Source organism: Mus caroli, chromosome 17 (assembly GCF_900094665.2).
Source record: "Mus caroli chromosome 17, CAROLI_EIJ_v1.1, whole genome shotgun sequence".
NCBI lineage: Eukaryota > Metazoa > Chordata > Mammalia > Rodentia > Muridae > Mus > Mus caroli.
The window spans coordinates 75,169,973-75,186,391 of NC_034586.1; the positions used below are offsets into that span (position 1 = coordinate 75,169,973).

Consider the following 16,419-nt stretch of genomic DNA (forward strand, 5'->3'; position numbering starts at 1 on the left):
CGAGTCAGGTCAAAGAAATGCAGGATAAAATTCCTCTGACAACTTCATAATTTGAAGATGTTTTTCATGAATTTTTGACCATCTTCTCTAGAAAATTGTCTACTATACTTATATGAATCACCCAAAGGGGAAAATCAAAAGCGAGTGTAATACTGACGAATTAGACTTCACTAGTCAAATAGACCTCAATGCCTTATAGAGTGACTTTGAATGTCTGTCACAATTTCAAATACTATATTCTATTTCTCTTCAGTATCTCTATTCCCAATCTTTTGTTTCCAGATTCCTAAGGGTTGAAGGCAGTGAGTGTTGGCACAAGATGTGTAGGCAAGGCTCTAAATTACCCTCACACATGGTATACCCAATAATCAATAGTCAAGATAAGAACACACAAGCATTATGAGTGTCTAGTTACATATAGTTTTGAACCTCTCTCTGTCTGTCTCTGTCTCTCTGTCTCTCTCTGTCTCTCTAGCTCTGTGTGTGTGTGTGTGTGTGTCTGTGTGTGTCTGTGTGTGTCTCTGTGTGTGTAGGTACTCTCAGAGGCCAGAAAAAGGTTATCAGATCCTTTGGAGCTGGAGCCATACAACATGAACTGGGAACTGAACTCGGGTCCACTGCAAGCACTATTAATCTTTGAGCTACTCTCCTACCCCCTTAACTCTGTGTTTAACCATGGGCCTGTAACCTACGCACTCAGAGCTCTCTTGAGCCATTCAACTCTTGGCCTTACCCAAGCTTCAGCACTATAGGAATAGAGACTCATTTTCTCTTTAAAATGACAGTTGCTAATTAGTTTTTACAACTGTTTCTAGTGTGTCTTAATGCTCTTTTGTAAGGAAGTCCAGTCATTGAGTGTGGAATAGCTCCTGGGTGTACAGAGAAGTGGGGGACTATTATAAAATCCTTGAAGTATCAAGGCTTCACAGTGACATGGCAGTCATTGAGTTTATGCACTTTAAGTATCCATTAGAGGATGTGACTTCTGGGCACTTCCATGGTCCTCATCCTTCCTCTTAGCATCAGTATAGGATTCACTGCTAGAAGTTCTTCCTTACCTCAGATCACATGCTTTCTCTTGTTCTCTTATCAATGGAGATAAAGAACATCTGTTCTCTTTTACTGTCTCATTGAACTTAATTTATACCTCTGCAAACACTTGCTCAAAACTTAGTAGAACATTTCAGTCTGGCATGAAGGAAGGGGCCTCTGTCTTATCCCAATTAGTCTCAATAGCTTTGTGTTCTGGCCTTGATTTATGTTTTTGTTTCTGTTGGTATTTTTTCTGGGTTTAATTTTTGGAGTGGACATTTATTTTTATGACTAACTCTTCCTAGGAATCCTCAGGACATGTGACATTCCATGTTACTTGTTTAATGACTTGTTCCACAACTAGAGAGATGACCATGATAAGACAATGAATGGACACTTAAGACATACCATGTGATGGGGAGTTAGAAATTCAGTCCTGTCACTGTAGCTCCCCAGAGGTGGTGTGGATGGAGCACTGAAGATGGCCTTAAAGTTCTCTTATGTGAGTATCTACTGTCACTGCCAGTATTTCATACAAATGAAAAGTATTTAAGAGGGAAAAACTAACATGAAATGAGGCAGCTATGTCTTATTAGGAGACACTTCATTTGTCTTTGTTAGGTTTCTATTGCTGTGAAAACACACCATGACAAAATTAACGAGAGGAGGAAAGGGGTTACACCAGCTTACAATTCTCAGGTCACATTCAATCACTGAGGGAAGCCAGGGGAGGAATTTAAGGCAGGAACCTGAAGGCAGGAACTGAAGCAGAAGCCATGGAAGAACGCTGCTTACTGGCTTGCTCCCCATGGTTTGCTCAGCCTGCTTTCATATAGACACCAGGACTACTACCTGCTCAAGGGTGTCACCATACCCAGTGAGCAGGGCTCTCCTACATCAATCACTAACCCAAACCAATTCTCCACACACTCACCTACAGGCAATCTGATGGAGACATTTTTTCAATTGAGGTTCCTCTTCCCAAACAACACCAGCTTGAGTCAAGTTGGCACAAAACTGACCAGGACCCCTGCCAAAAGATGGGGAAAGAAGGGTTTTTGCAAAGATTATCTAGTGGTTTCTAGCCATCATTTGACTCAGAGCTGTGACCCAGAGGGTAAACATGAGGAATTTAAAAATAGGTCTGTGATTTCTTCAGAGGAAGTTGCATAAGGTTTATGACAGGGCTAAACATTGTCCTCCCCTGTGGATTTATGGCCTCACATATAGATAGGAAAATGAAGCAGCAGATCTCCATGGAGTGAGCCGGCTGGCTGCCTCTGTTCTGGCTTGCAGTTCCTTGGTCAGTTCAGGCTTATCTGTTTACTTGCTTGTGCATGCCCACTGCAGTCTGTGTTCTAGCCCTCACCAGACTTAAAAACAACCTCTGTGGACAATCCTAAAGTTGATTAGGGTTGTCCTTGCGGAAGTAACAGCTAAAGAGGAAAGTGTAAGCGTCAGAGTAAGTACTTCGATTTCTATTGTCAATTCAATTTCGTTTCTTATAGCAAGTGGAATTAATTACATATTCTTAACAGAATCAATTGCAGTTTAAAAACAACAACAACAACATGGTACAGGACCCTAAGATCTTGCTAAAGTGATTGTTTCACCTTATTATCAAATGCCTTGGCAAATATAAATCCCTCTGACATGCTTGTGTTCACAAAGGAACTCCCAATAGCTAGCCAATGTCAGTAGCACATTAGTCAGTAGTGACCTCTGTATACTGTGTATTTGTAATTTCAGTGCTGTATGATGAGATGAGAGGCAGAGATAGGAGAATTCCCAGACACTTGAGGGCCATCTGTCCTGACATAGAGGGCAGTCAACAACAAGAGCACCCTTTCTCAAACAAGGTAGAAGGTGAAGAACACACATGAGCTGTTAGACCTCCACATGAATGCGCACATACATACATAGTGCACACATACAATTATTTTTTTTAAAGAAGAGAAAGAAGAAGGCTTAGAAAGAATGAATAATTAGCTCAAAGCCACAAATTTCATACCAGAACACAGACCTAGACCCTGTTCTTCCTAATCCATTTCTAGAACTCTTTTTCTTTATTGCTCCTGGACTGACACAAGCAATTTGTATTAAGAGTATTATTTACAATTTACAATTTATAAATATTTTTATAAATATTACTTTTAATTGCTCAATCCTCACACGACTCTGTAAGTGTGGCTTTACTAGTATTGTAGTTGACTTATGAGAAATGAGTGCTGGTCGGGTGACATTATGCATTTGTACAGCTTTGAATAGGACCCAGAACTTGACACAGCATTCCTCTTTGGTCAAAGTCTCTGTTGAGTGGTAGATGAGTGTCTCTGTATGTTAAAGGCTTAACCCCCAGGGTAGCATTTTTGAGAGTAGGCGTAAGAAGTCTTTAGGTCACTGGAGGCATGCTCAATGGGCATTTTGAAATGTTCTATTAGTTACCTTTCTTGTTGCTGTGACAAAATACCCAACAAACTCAACTTAGAGAAGAAAGGGATTATTTTGACTCCATCAGTCCATCGTGGTTGGGGAGGCATAACAGCAAGAGCATTGGGTGACTGGTAACATTGCGTCTGTACCCAAGAAGCAGAGAGAGATAGAATAAATGTACATGCTAGCTTGCTTTCTCTCAACCAATGAGGTGGTGTCATCTATACTCAGGGTGGATCTTGTCACCTGGGTGAAAGCTTTGGAGACAATCTAATGAACACACCCAAACGTTTCTCTCCTCACTGATCCTAAATCTTCTCAAGTTCACGGTTAACATGAACCACTTGAGACTCCAATCTCTTCCCTGTAATGCTTGTGTTCTGCACGCGGAGCACGTAGTTTTCATTTGCCATCCATTGCCACTGGGATGTATGGATGTGCCACAGACCTGAAGCAATGGCACCAAATGAACATACAGTAGAATATTTAAACTCCAAGTAAAAACAAAACAAAACAACAAAACCAACCAAACAACAACAAACTTTTTTTTTCTGAATTAATTACCCTGGGCATTTTGATATAGGGACAAAGTTGACTCCAAAAGAGGAACAGCTCTTTTCTGAAGGTGAAGCTTTGTGACTTTCGTTTTCTAATCTGAATTTCTTTCCTTGGTCATCTGGACTATTCAGCAATTGAAATGAAGAATGGGGGGGGGGCAGAGAAAGATGTCATCTACCCTTACAGCTTATGCTTTTGATTTTTCTGTAAGACAGTGTGGAGGAGTCTCCTTTTCTAGGGATTGTTTCTTGATTGAAACTGACTGAGGCTTCTCACCAGGAGGACTACAACAGACTCTGACTTTAACTATTCTTCTCATGGTCTTGACATGGGTTTCCTCACACCTGTGCAGTGAGGAAGATTCTGTGGTTGTCAAGCTCACAGAGATATGACTCAATGCAACCTGGACCCAGAGACCCTGCTATCAAGCACTTACCTGTATCACTCTGTGCAGAATTGCCATTTCTGCAGCAGCTTTGAGTACCAGCTCCTAGAAGACCAGTGCAGTGGCTTCATGCCCCTGAGATAACTGGTGTTTGATTGACGTGCAAGTGCCATCAGATTTCACTGACTTTCCTTCAAAGTAAATCAAGAAGTAGATGCAGATATATGTGAGAATGGGCATGACATAAAATTGCATTGTGAAGGAGGTTGGTCCACATGATGACATGATGAGCTCAGATGCCAGTGGACTGGGTTGCTCTTGGTCAGGTGGACCATACAAAACCCAAAAGATCATGTCCTATATTACAGAGCATACATGATCATAAATATTTATTGAGTATATACATAAAGTAGTGGGCATCATTCAAATGTTAAGTTCTAGGAACAGCACTATATATACAATAGTAAGACAAAATCCCTGTTCTTATTTACATCTGGTTAGAAACTTTAGGCAAAATAAGATTGTTATCATACATTCAGAAGTATCAAATTCCTTCTCCAGAAAAATACCTGGAGAGGTCGAGGTTCAGACTGGAAAGAGGGGTCACAGCAACTGGTTTTGAATGGGAAGCAGTAGAAGGCTCACTGGAAAAGAGAATTTGAGTAGAATTCTCTAAGATAGAAATGAACTGGTAATGTAAATATATTAGGGAAGAATGTTCTGGATTTCAGTCCTGAATATCCTTAGCATGAAGGTGCATATTTGCTAAATTGTAAAAAGTTATTTCCTCTGCCAAATATCCTAAAGCACTTTGTGAATCTTCTGTGCCTCACTCCCCACAGCTACATAAAAGTCTGGATGCCCATGGTAATCTGTCTCTTGAGACATAAACGGGTGAATGTATCCCCCTGCTCTTGCCCCAGCCCTACCACAGTCCTAGAGTTAATAATGGAGATAAGAGCTCGCTCCCAAAAGGACTTTCTAGGGGTTCTGTCTTCAAGCTCCTGCAGTCCAAGTCCCCAGTCTCACTCAAGCTCTGTCTCTTGCAACTTCAACGAGCTCAATCAGAAAGGACTGGAAAGAATCCAGTCCTTTCTTTTCTATGCAGCACCATGCCCTGTGCAAGCAGTTGAACTGAAGCTTTGGGCACGGAGGGAGAGTAGAGGCAGGGCAAGCAACCAGTACAGTAGTGGCAGGCCCAACACCCCAAATGTACAGGCCCAGGAAGTTAAATCACTCTTTCCCTGGGCTAGCCTCCAGCAGGCTGGCTCCTTTTCTCCCTCCATTTCCCTTCTAGTTGCAAAAAAAAACCAAGTTTCCCTTCATTTTCTCCTGCCTGTCTGGCCTCCGACATCACAAAAGTCCAACTACCCAGGAATATCTCTCAAAGTATTTCTGGCACGAATATCTCGGCATCTCTAAATACTGCTATGGAGCCAGTCTGAGGAAAACCCCAGTTTTTCATATCCCTGTGTTTAAATTACATCAACTTTGTTAGCTTATTGGAAAGATTTCGTGAGAGGGTACTTGGATCGCTTTAGCAGCTCTACTGACGCAAATTAAATGTTAAATAAATAGGAGCAATGATGGGTACAGTTACGGAGGTGGTGATAGTGGCTGTCAACTTACTGCATTCCAGTTTGAGGCCTGGTAACTTTGGGACTTAATTTAGGGAAATTGAAGAGAGGAAAACTCTATGCTAGTGAACAACAAGAAACAAAACAAGCCCCTAGGTGCTTGGGGTGGGGCAACGGGAATAGAGCAGAGTGAAGGATATTACATTATGCAACCAAATGTAATCTAGCAAGATTTCCAGTCTAAGTTCTAAGCCTGATGATTAATGGAACTGGCGACCTTATGCCACATAGCATAAAGCTGCAGGGAGTTACAGAAAGAGCGGTGGATTCTGGTAAAAAATCATGCTTTACAAACATGAATCTGTCTTCCCCTTCAAAATCTCAAAAGGAACCCAAAATGGAGAACAGTTTAGTTGCTAGTAAAATAAACAAGGCATGGCTACAAACTTCAGCCACAGACCATGTTGCAAACCTGCCGACTATTGTGAAATTGGACGAAAAGGAGGTAGACCACGAAGAACCACCAACATACTCTCAGACCTTGGGCAAGCTGGACACTTCCCCCCAAGCAGTTGAGACTGTCCAGTGATCCAAGTGATGGAAGATCCAAAACACAGACGGTCATAGCAGAAAAAGACTCATCACAGGAATCCAGTTTCAGTACAGAGTAACCCAGACAGATAAGAGGAACCGGGCGGCATGCATTTTATCTACTGCTTACCTAGCTATGGAGACAATCACAGGTGAAGAAAGATGATGAAGAAGGAAACCCATCAATCCTTTTCCAAATGACCAACCTTTTCTTTTCACATGTGTGGTGTGTGTGTGTGCTCATGTGGAGGCCAGAGATACTGTATCCTCCTTGATTATTCTGTACCTTACATATTGAAGCAGAGCCCCTCATTTACTCTAGCTTGCCAGCTTGCTCTGGGAATTCTCTGTCTGTCTTCTAAGGACTGGGATTACAAGAGGGCCACCAGACACACCTGGGTGCTCAGCATCTGAACTCTGGTCCTCATGGTTATGTGACCTCATAGTGCTAAAAGATGGATAGCCATTGATAGTCTCTGATTAAGAAACATAATGGAGCCGGGTATGGTGGCACACGCCTTTAATCCCAGCACTTGGGAGGCAGAGGCAAGCGGATTTCTGAGTTCAAGGCCAGTCTGGTCTACAGAGTGAGTTCCAGGATAGCCAGGAGGGCTACACAGAGAAAATCTGTCTCAAAAAAACAAAAACAAAAAACAAAACAAAAACACACAAAAAAAGAAACATAATGGAGTTGGTGAGAAGCCGTGGGGGGTCAATGCACTCTGAGCCATGCAGCCAATGTGGATCTTGAACTTATGAACCTTCTGCCTTCACTTGACCCAAAGACCCAGCCACGGACAACTTTTCAATGAATATATATGACAAATAATCAGAAAGAAAAAAAATCATGGACTTGCTTTAAAATGGGAAAGAAAGTGAATACAAAGAAAAAGAAAAATAGAGAGAAATTATCCAAGGAAAGAGAGGAAGGGCTTTCTATAACATGGGAGGAAATATATGCAGGAGATAGGTATAAAGGGAAAATACTGCACAGAAGAAATCCATACACTGTAAGCAACCAAAACAAAATAAACCTAACTGGGATGAGCGTGTCTCTCAGTGGTAGAGCCCTTACCAGGTATGCCCGATGCCCCATGTTCAGTCTTCAGCATAAAAAACCAAAATGCACCTTAAAAAGCCCTAACTTAAAAATATTCATCCATTCATTGAGTAATGTCCCTTAAATGCTGATGACTGACAGAGTCAAGTGGACAACATCTATTCCTTTGTATAGATACGGGAAGGAGGAAGAAATATACAGTAAAAAACTGTAAAATTTAATAGACCAATGCAAAGTGTAAAACAGCACGATACAAAGAGTGTCAAAAGGTTTTGGGTAGCAAGGAACATTCTCTCTGGCCACATAACCTATATTATTACATGAGTAGCTCAGGCTCGCAATTATTTTGGGGATATCTTTGACTTTTGATTGATTGATGAAGGTTTAAAGGCAATACATATTCAGTTAAAAAAAACATCATTTGAACTTTGACCTTTGCACAGACACTCCTCTGTGTTGGTAGTGTTGATGAAACTATATACAACTTCAAGACACCCATGAGATCAGTAGTGAGAAAAACCCCTACTTCACCAAGCTATGTTTCTAAGCTCTGATGTTTGAGGGCTAAGAGTACAGAATGTTACTCCATTTCCAAAGTATTAGGAACACATCATACAAAGTCACAGAGGATCTATATAATAATAGTAACCAGTACAGATCATTTATAAAGACTAAAATAGCAGGTAAATATAATATATATGTATGTATATATATATACATATATATATATATTATATCTCCAGCTGCTCCACACTGTCACCCATTCGGTCAGGGTCAGCCAAGCCACATAGACCCAAGCACAGTGACAAATGCTATCTGGGCTCAGCCGTGATATTTAGGAAGTGAATCATTAGGCAACAAGAATGAGGACTATCTGTTTTTCAAAATCCTTTTGATAGATTTAAAAAGATAATTTTAGAAAATTATGTCTTTTATAATGAAATGTTTACCTGCATTTCAGTATGCATTACAATAATCTCCTAGTATCTGGAAAGCATTGGCTCCAGGACCTATAGATACAAAAATTCCACGATGTTTTAATCTCGTATGAAAGTGATATAATATTCTCTTATAACCTAAGCAATCCTCTCCAGCACTTTAGATAATCTTTAGATTAATTATAATAGTTGCTATCTTATAAATTAGTTGTGTTGTACTTTTTAGGGAATAACCACAAGAGAAAATTCTATACATGTTTGTACAAACATAGTTGTTTCTAGATATTTCCAATCCATGAATGGCTGGATCCAAAAAGGATCTGGAGGGCCAACTGTACATTTTAATTTCTTTTTCTTCTGCTAAATTAAAATAGAATTATAGTTAATCTTTTTACTTAAATAGCATTTAACATGTTTATTAAGACTTATTTTAAAAACTGGATCCTTTTCATGCAATTCCAACTACTTTGTATTTTAGCTATACATCTGGCTGAAGAGACACCAACAGCTGTTTTCCTAATGGTAAAACTGTGTAATTTTTGCATTGTTCTTTGTTGTGTTCTGTATTGCTTAAATTTAGTGTAAGGAGTATATGCTGATGTTATAAGATAGATTGATAGGTACATGATAGACAGATAGATTGGGGGGTAGATGATAGATAGATAGATAGATAGATAGATAGATAGATAGATAGATAGATAGATAGATAGATGTGTGGATGACAGATGGATTGACAGACAGACAAAATAGAATGAGAGGTCAGTTCAGTACAGGACCTAGGCTGTCTTCCTGTGAGAGGGTGACTATTCCTGGAGAGCTGATGAAATTAGAGACTTTAGCTCAATAAGAAATACTGAATCAGTGTGTCCACAAATGAAACAGATCCTTGCTCTGTGCTTATGGGAAATGCCAATAATTGAAGAAGCCCAGTGAAGGTCAAAGGGAACCTCTTATACTATTCTACATTTAGGTCTGAAATTATTTCGAAACGAAAAACAAAATAAACGGTACTAACTTGTGTAATTAGTAAGTTAAATTTTCATCTTGCTTATTTTTTGAGAAATAGAATCTATTATTCTTTGTGGAAGAAATGGGGGATAGTTTTAAATAACCTCTAATTAAAGTATATAATTAAAAATTAAGTTGTTAGGCACATGCTACTTTTTTTTTTAAGCTTTTGGTTTTTGTGAGAAGGGTAAGGACCAGACCCAGGGCCTCACATTTCTTGAGCCAGTCCTCTATATTGAACTATGTTATCAGATCCTGTTTTACTTATAGGCTTTATATTTTATAAAATGAATATCAAGAGGAGGATTATTGATGTAAATGTTCAATTTCTTCAGCACCCATCTACTGTGTTTAGCTAATATTTGATCTGCCAAGGACCAAATTAGCTTCATATTCTTTCAGTTTAAATTTAAGATTCTGTTCAGTCAGAGCAACAGTTAAACAATAAAACACACTGCATCGCCACATTAGCAAAAGACTACAAATACACAAGAAATACTGAAAGCTGGGGATGGAAGTTTGTGTCTGTGAAGCACAAAGGGAGATGCTGGTCCAGGCTGGAAAGGCGGTGTCCTAAATGAGTGACCCTTTGGTTCTCATCAGTTTTCCTTTATATCCACTTCCATACCATTACCCGTGATAGCCATACTCCACACGAATGCCAAAACACGCTGCAAACCTATAAACAAACAGCTCCGACACATTCCAAATGTTCCACGAAGGAGCTATTTTTAGAAGGAGGATCATTTCATTCCAGATTCATTATAAAGGAAATTCCCTGGTGGATTCCGACCCAAATAGAAAGAAGACAGACAGCATAAACCTTAGAAACTTGGGCCTGACAAAATAAAATTTCCTTTTCCTCATTTAGAACAAGTACTGACTTCTTTCTTATTAAAACAAACAAACATACAAACAGGCAGTAATTCTCACCAGGAATATTATGTTTGTTTACAAAAGCTGCATCCGAGTCTTCTGAAATACTACCTTCAAGTCAAATGTCAAGAATGTTAATGAGCTAGAGAAAGGAGAGTGGACAGAGGCAGCCAGGAGGCTGGCCATCCCTGCCAGCTCCCTGTGTAAACAGCCCTGGGTCTCACATTCCACAGCAGCGACATGGGGGTGTACTTTGAGCAACGAAGAGATAAAAAACAGGAGGCATGCTGCAAAGAAGATAGGCAGAGTTTTGCAAAAACTGTTCCTGAACAAACACATTCTTCTTCAAAACTGCAAAAAAAAAAATTTAAAGGGGGGGGGAGTTCAATTATCTGGCTTACTGTGTTTTTTGCTATTTGAGTAAGACTCCAGCATTTCTTACTTTGCCCATTCTTTGAATTAGTTTGAGATCTCTGTCCAAATGGCTTCTGCAACCAAGATTACAAAACGCAGGCACATTTTTAAAGGACATGGACAAGTTTTCCAACTCGGCATATTCTCTTGTTAAACTACTAGCCCATTAATGCAAGTGTTCAACAGGGGAAAATGTACGTTCAAACAAACAAAGCTTAACCCTTCATCCTCTCATAGCTTACCATATTTATTGTGGTGCATGAAATTTAAAGTAAGTTAAGTTTGACAATTAATAACCCTTTAGACCTTTTTAGCCCTTAAGTTTCACCAAAACCATCTCTTCTTTTGAGCAATGTTGCCCTAAATTCAACAGAAAGGACTTAGCAGTCAAACCAATGGCTCTCCCTCTGTCTGTCATGTCCACCAATGTCATGATTGTCTTAGAAGTTGAAAGGGGCATTGTATAATTTCACAGTTCACTGTTCAACTCATTTAAAATAATCACCAGTTAAAAATTTTAAATTATAGAAATCAATCAGTAAGTCAGCTTCCCCAAGAGTTAAAGTAATTCCATCAAAATGTTAGATTTTCAAGAAAAATTCCTGAGCATGAATGCACATGCTACTATGAATTTGTGTTAAAGACAAACAAAAATCTCCAATATATTATCAGTTGTTAAGATTGAACAAGAAGTTTAGTAGAACACCACTATCATTTGAGAAGGTTAAAGTAGGAAGGAGTATTGTAAGGTTGGGGATAGCCTGGGCTATATGGTAAGATATTAGATAGAAAGATAGATAGATAGATAGATAGATAGATAGATAGATAGATAGATAGATAGATAGATAGATGATAGATAGATAGATAGATAGATAGATAGATAGATAGATAGATAGATAGATGACAAAAGTATTTATTGCCAATGAAATTTCCCAGGTTTTCATTGGGCAAATCTTTAGTAGAAAGCCTGAGCTCAGAGTCTAGGATATAGGTTTAAGACAATCTCTTCTTTGTTCTTTCTCCCCAATATCCACTGTGTCTTATGACCTGTGTAGTCATTCATACAGCACTACAAGCAGGCTATGGATTAGACAAGTAGCAAGACCAAGGCCAACTCTGATACGTGTTTTACTTTTGGTGATAAAGATATGGTTGGACAGTGTTGTTTTTCTTCCTGAAGGAGGAATTTACACCCATCATGGTGAGGGAGAAAATTGGGGCTGAAGTAGTCCTGCCTCAGTGGACAGTGTCACCACTTGCCCTGAAAATCGTCATGAAGAAGAGGGTTTGGTGAGCCTGCGTTCTTGAGGCAGAGTCTGCTTAGCCCTCCACACTGCTGCCACGTACGTGAATAAGGCCAGGCCTCATGAGCAATGCACATCCTGCAGTGGGCACCAAGCTTTAAAGGATGAAGGGCACCGTAGTCTCCAAGACAGATGTGCCACATAGCCAAGTTCACATGTCACTCATTCTCCCGAAGAGAGCCAGGCTCACTGTTAGACAAGAACCAATTGTACACAGTGTTTGAAATGGGCATTAGAAATTTTTGTATTTAGGATTGTTTAGTCTAGGCTCTGCCCCATGGTTATCTGCCATAGCCAGGTGTGCCTGACTCACTGTAAAAGGGACTACTTGCCACCTCCTCCCTCGCTTGCTCTCTTCGACTCTTGTTCTTGCCCCTTGCCCTCTTCCCCCTCTCACCCCTTTTCCCTCCCCCCTCTCTCCACATGCTCATGGCCAGCCTTCTCTACTCCTCTTCTCCCTCTCCCTCTCCCTCTCCCTCTCCCTCTCCCTCTCCCTCTCCCTCTTCCTTTCTCTACTCCCCCATCTCCTCTCACTATGCCTTCATCCCCATTCCTTAAATAAGTTCTATTCTATACTTTTCCATTGTGTGGCTGGTCCCTCACGGGGAAAGGATGCCTCAGCATGGGCCCAAAGAGGCACCCCCTTCCCCAACCATACCATGCCTCCACTAAACATATCCCTGATTTTCTTTTCTTTTCTTCTTCCTTTTTTATTTATTTTTTAAATAAAACACAGTATTGGTGCTGAGATTTATCATCCAAGTCAGACCCTTTCCAAGAGGATATTGTTATAAATTGCACTAGGTTGACAGGCATGTAGGAGCTTGCCTAGAGAAATCAGGCAACCTACAAGAGGAGACCTACTTGGGATGGCTACATCTTCTCTGCAGTAGGTTTGCAATCAATTGCATACTTGAGACAGTAGAGTCCAGGAGGCTCCTCCTCCAGGGTTAGACTGCCTGGAAATGGTTTCAAGGGTGTATTTTGGGACAAAACAGAGTTGTTGAAGAAAATGTTCTTATAAATGTGTAGTGATCTTTACGGAAGAGGTCACATTCCCACTTGCCTTCCCAGTGTGGTTAGAGAAGATTCTAGAATTAGAAAAGAAACCAAGAAAAAAAAAAGACCTGCTCTAAGGGTTTAATTTTGCCCTTTAAAAAAACAAACATTCAAAGTGGCTGACGGAATCTTTAGAAAGGTCTCTGTCAATTTTTTACCTCTTGCTCATTTTGTCTGCTTTCGACCGATGTTCTCCTGTTTCCCTTTAAGGAAAAAAATGTTACTTTCTCTTCAGCATAGACATCAATATAAAACCTGTTACATAGGAAACTGCACATTCTCCTTGCCAAAACACGACTGCTGGTCCAGTGGTTGTCATTTCGTTCTTGCATCTTTCTTTATTTGAAATGCCTTTGATGGACCATCTCAAACAGAAATGGGCTGCCTCCACAGCTCAGAAAAGAGGGAGCCTGGGCTGTCATAGGAAGAAACCGAAGAGATGAAGAGAAGAGCTAGGGCTGGGAGAGGACAGGGTGTAAATAAAGGCCTGGGCAGAACTACAAGAAATAGTTGGAATTCCTGGCTTCCCACAAAGGATAGGTCAAGGAGAGGGAACAGGCTGTTGGGATAGTGTGTTCGCCACAACTATTCTCTCTCAGGCCTAACCCAGTCCACTGAAATACATCACCCTCTGCAGTGGGAAGGCCCTGAGTTTATTTTGCTGTGTGGCATTAAATGCTCAGGGTAATTACACATGATGCCCGTCTATCAGGCAGGATGGGGTCAAACTCTGCAGCCAACACACAGCTGCTGCTTTCGAGACTACGTGTTAAATGTGCTTTTGCTCACAATTGTCAAAGCCATATTGAGAGCGGCTCTGGGTTTAAAAGTCCGCATCCCCAGGCTCCAGTCAAAACAAAATTTGCCTCTTTCAATGTGCCCACATGCAGGTAGTCTCCTTCAGAGCCCTGATGTCAGATTTTTGCATGGGTATGTTGGCCTAGGAGGCACCGTTGCTCTTCCTTGCCTGGGCAAGGATTTGAGATTTGACAGTGTATCTCATTTTTACTGAGACTCCAGAGTTAAAAACAAAACAAAACAAAAAACAAAAACAAAACAAAAAACAAAAACAAAACAAAAACTCACTTCATCATCAGAAATATAAAACACCACACACAGCCCTCGACAAAAGTAGCCACTCAGCAGCAGCTTTCTTTCAGCTCTACTCTGGTCTTTGGGGGCCAGTTTAGCTTCTGCCGTTAGACCTATAAAAACGCTATATTGAGACTATTTCACTGGGTTTCCAGTGATGGGGATTTCCAGCTACTGGAAATACCCAGTGCCAGTCTAAGCTCATTTGTTTTTCTTAATATGAGTCTCTGGCTACAGACAAAGAACAGAAACTGCTTGGAACTGGGTGCTAATTCACTCAAGTTCTCCCAAAGCAACCCTGAAGGAGCTAGGACTCATGGGGGAACAGGACGCTGTGACAGAGGGGTCGCTGATAGACATATCCCTCCTTCTAAGTTATGTAGATGGATGTTTTGGGGCAAGAAAGTTAAGAGAAGACATAGCCCAGCCTAATAACAGAGTGATCTTCATGTCCATAATTTCAAATATCGAATTGATGATTTCTATAAGCCTGTCAGGACCATGTTTCTTCTATGTTGGGTTCAGAGAATGTGGCTGCATAAATCTTAGCAGATGAGTGTATTTTACGGGAAGGACAGAGGAGTAGGAGAGAAGGGAGGGGTGGCCATTGAGCACCTCCTTTGAGACAAGAAGCATGACAAGAATTTTGTATGGTTAGTATCTTTAGTGGTCACAGCCCAGGCATTATAGCCTGGTTTTATGACATAAAAGGGGAAACCGAAATTCGGAGAGGCTCAGCAACCTGTAGTGTTCTACAGAGAAGTAGTCTATTGGGGAGATTTTAGGTTGAGCCAATTACATAGGAAGAGCCCCACTCACTGTGAGGTGAGCCATTCTGTGAGCTGGAGTTCCAGACTACACAGAAGGTGAACACAGAGCCAGCCCAGCATCCATCTCTTGCAACTTCCTAAATGCACACTCAGTATGACCAGCTGCCTCATTTGCCCACCACCAGGACTCCTCCTCCTTAATGGCTCTACCAGAGGTGGATCTTCTAGATCCTATCAAGTTGACAATCAATAGCAATTATCACAGGGAGGGCATCTGCTTTCTGGAGTCTATCCATTTACTGTTATATCTCATCCAAATTATTCTTACTGAAATATCCAGGATAACATTTGATCAAATATATCCAGGCACCTGGATACCTAGCCCAGTGATAGATAAATTAATACATAAATTAATACATAAATAAATATCACATAGTATGGTCATGAAGTAATGAAACCAGGCTTCAAAACAAAGTCCTTCTGACACTAAGACTTATGGCCTTTCTATCATTGTATAAGTTATTAATTTTTTCTCAGTCAAGTTAATTGTTCTTCACGATACAAGATTCACAAAACATAAAAACTCCCCTCATAAAGATGAGTGTTATGTGATTACAAATGATCAATTCTACTAATGAAGTTATTTGCTCACATGCTATAAAATATCGGTCACATGTACCTCTATGTTTTGTTCCTAATAGAATCAATATTTGGTCATTATATCCTGAAAAGGATTCTCAATTGCAACACAGATTGAAGGGTGTTGTTGTTGTTGTTTCTTTTGGTTGGGTTTTTGTTTTGTTTTGTTTTGTTTTTGTTTTTGTTTATTGAGACAGGGTTTCTCTGTATAGCCCTGGCTGTCCTGGAACTCACTTTGTAGACCAGGCTGGCCTCAAACTCAGAAATCCGCCTGTGTCTTTCTCCCGGGTGCTGGGACTAAATGCGTGCGCCACCACGCCTGGCTGAAGTCTTTTTTTAATTCCACACAGAAGCCATAGCTTAAAGGAGTTAAGATGCTCTGGGTAAGACCCTAACTCTGTTCAATGTTTAGTGACAGAAGAGACGAAGAGTTGCCAAGGTCTAGCTGACAGGTAGAGCGGGATGTAATGTTTCATAATTACTGTCAGCTTCAAATCTGTTGTGTTCTGTAACATTTTCTGGGTATGTCCTCCAAACAAAGCAGTATATTGACACACGCTCAGGTTACTGAGAAACAGAAGACCCAATCTCCATGCTCCATGTGCTTCCAATAGACTAGGAAAGAAACACGGTGGTTCTTAAGAAAAATGCCCAATGATAGATCCAAGCCATGTATTCTGATG

The 16,419-nt window shown here is 40.5% G+C and overlaps 1 long non-coding RNA gene across 1 annotated transcript; it reads right to left on the reverse strand.

Annotated features, from left to right (window-relative positions):
- Nucleotides 1-2,028: 2,028 nt before the first annotated feature.
- Nucleotides 2,029-8,647, reverse strand: LOC115029718. Its single transcript, XR_003835268.1, has 3 exons — nucleotides 8,587-8,647; nucleotides 4,460-4,599; nucleotides 2,029-2,062 (listed from the first exon to the last, which is right to left on the reverse strand). It is a non-coding gene; the product is annotated as an uncharacterized LOC115029718 (long non-coding RNA).
- Between the last annotated feature and the right edge of the window lie 7,772 nt (nucleotides 8,648-16,419).